The sequence below is a fragment of the Rhincodon typus genome, chromosome 33 (assembly GCF_021869965.1).
Source record: "Rhincodon typus isolate 14 chromosome 33, sRhiTyp1.1, whole genome shotgun sequence".
In the NCBI taxonomy this organism is placed as follows: domain Eukaryota; kingdom Metazoa; phylum Chordata; class Chondrichthyes; order Orectolobiformes; family Rhincodontidae; genus Rhincodon; species Rhincodon typus.
Window position 1 is genome coordinate 7,955,994 of NC_063364.1, and position 2,680 is coordinate 7,958,673.

General features: G+C 45.4%; 1 protein-coding gene across 1 annotated transcript in view; it reads left to right on the top strand.

Moving 5' to 3' along the window:
- Window positions 1–2,342: 2,342 nt before the first annotated feature.
- Window positions 2,343–2,680, top strand: part of sema4ba (sema domain, immunoglobulin domain (Ig), transmembrane domain (TM) and short cytoplasmic domain, (semaphorin) 4Ba) — a 480,563-nt gene continuing 480,225 nt past the window's right edge. Inside the window, exon 1 of the mRNA XM_048615825.1 lies at window positions 2,343–2,429. The gene's annotated coding sequence lies outside the window, so the exon portion shown is untranslated. The remainder of the gene's footprint in view (window positions 2,430–2,680) is intronic.

Consider the following 2,680-nt stretch of genomic DNA (forward strand, 5'->3'; position numbering starts at 1 on the left):
TGTAATAGAACATTTTCCACTTATTTGAATGGGTGCAGTTCCGACTTGAGAAGCTGTGGGTCAACCCACAGCAGGAGGACTGCAGCGGTTCAAGAACGCAGCTGACCACCACCTTCTCAAGGGCAACTAGGGATGGGCAAGAAATGCTGGCCAGCCAGTGATGCCCACATCCCACGAAAATGAATAGAAAATAAAAGTTTGACACAATCCAGGACAAAAAAAGCCGGCTTGATTAGTACTCCATCCACTAGCTTCAATATTCACTCTCTTCACTGCAACAACTCAGCAAAGTTCCTGAGACAGCACCTTTCAAACCCCGGGACCTGTATTGTCAAGAACAGAGCTTCCTAAAATGAGATTGGGGTCTCAAATGGCATCCCATGGTGATTCTTGAGGATTGCAGTCTCTGAAGCAGCAATTGTTGAATCCAAGATGGCGGATTAAGATGGTGGAGAGCAGCAGTGGCCGATGCCAGTGAATGACAAAGGACGCGGCACCCGGTGGCAGCGGTAGCAGCACCAAGAAGGCAGATGCGACTGCACCGCTGCCCAGGATCTCCCGGTGAGCAAGGAGCAAGTCCCGGACTGAATCCCCCGGCCTGGACTCAGGCTGAGCCAAGGCTCCAGGCCCACAGCTAGGCCCGATGCTTAAACGAGCAGCAGCATCGGCAGAGGATCACTGTGACCGAGGTCTGGCGGCATCGTCTGGATGAGTGTCGATGCGAGATTGGCCCATGGATACAGCTTGGATGCGGCTGTCGCAGGATTGACAGTGGTGGAGGCCCATTACCGATACCCGGAGCGCGTCACAGAGATCTCGGCTAATGTCAAGCGGAGCAGCAGAGGAGGAACAAGAAGGGGAGAGAAAGATGAACTCTATTTTATTAATATCTTTTAATATATTCAGTAATTTGAAATGGCGCCGGAGCATGGCAACAATCGACACTTTCCATCGTATTTTTTTTAAAATACATGTGATAATAAATAATTCAATTTCAATTCAATTCATTTTTTAGCAGCTGTATCCTGCTCTAAAAGGTGCCTGATCTCACACCTGCCCAATCCACTGATAAGGGCTGTGACAATTTTCAACCTTCAAAATGAGGGTCACAGGGGCAAAGTTTGAGGAGCACTAACCACCTACAAGTTCCCCTCCACGTCACACACCATTCTGACTTTGATATAGATTGATGTCATTTCAGTGTCACTGGATCAAAATCCTGGAACTCCCTCCCTAACAGCACTGGGGAAAGTACCTGCTTCATATAGATTGCAGTGTTTCATAAAAAGGCACCTCCTCAAGGGCAATGAGGGATGAGCAATAAATGCTGGCCCACCAGTGATGCCCATGTCCCAATGATAAGAAAAACTTTACACATCCACAAGCATCCACTCCCTCCAACACCAACGCTCAGTAGCAGCAACGTGTGCTATCTACAGGATGCACTGCAGAAATTCACCAAAGATCCTCAGACAGCACCTTCCAAACCCGCGACCACTTCCATGTAGAAGGACAAGGGCAGCAGACGTATGGGAACACCACCACCTCCAAGTTCCCTTCCAAGCCACTCACCGTCCTGACTTGGAAATATATGACCGCTCCATCATTGTTGCTGGGTCAAAATCCTGGAATTCCCTCCCGAAAGGCATTGCGGTTCAAGAAGGCAGCTGACCACCACCTTCTGAAGGGCAGCTGGGGAAGGGCAATAAATGCTGGCTCAGCCAGTAACACCCATGTCCCGTGTATGAATAAAAAAAAATCATCTTTGAAAATAACATTTCTAACCAATTTATAAGCTGATAAATACTTGACCACACTCTCCAGGTTTACAGTATGAGACCACCTGTAGTGTTGTTTTCCATGCCATGTGAGGAATGAGTCAAGTAAAATTCATTCAAATGAGGCCCCATTAGAACCTCTGAACATGTCTTTGGAAAAGCAATAAAGAAATGTTTAGTTCACATGCGTGCTATTCTTGGCTTGTTTTCCATTTGACCTGAGAGGATTTGAAGATTTGTAGATTATGAGAGAGCTAGCCAACATGTTTATCTTCAGCATATTACAATCAGGGTTTGACCTGTTCCTGGAGAATAGCTCTGAAGTGTGAGTACATTCTAGCATTATTCTATCAGCTTGAGTTCTGTTTTGGCTAAATTGACTAATTACAGGAGTGTGCAAACTAAAAAGGAAGTTCCTTTTATGCAAACAGATTTATTCAAGGTTGAACTGCATGGGAGTGGTCATTGATGGCTGTTGCTAGGGCGCTGTGGAATATTATACCACTGGGAAGCAAGGTCAAATAGGTAATTCAAGCAGGCAGCTGCCTGACATAGTGAATAGGAATTTATAGGAGTTTACTTGAATACTGCTGGATATTCTGTCATTAAGGCCTGTAAACAATCTCACAGCAGAAGCAAGTTGATTTTCTGGTAAGAACTATCACTGCTTGCATCTTTGAACTATTAGGAATGTCAAATTTACTCAGTTCTTCTGACCTGTTTTAGATAACGAATGAAAGATTTGCATTTTTTTTACAAATTCAGGACATTCCAGCTCATAAAGTACTTCTGAAGTGTGGTCACAAATGTAAGGTAGGACATTTGGTAGCCTGTTAGTTCACAGCAAGCTTGGCAAATAGCATCCACCAGAGAGACAACAAGGTGCAGGGCTGGATGAACAC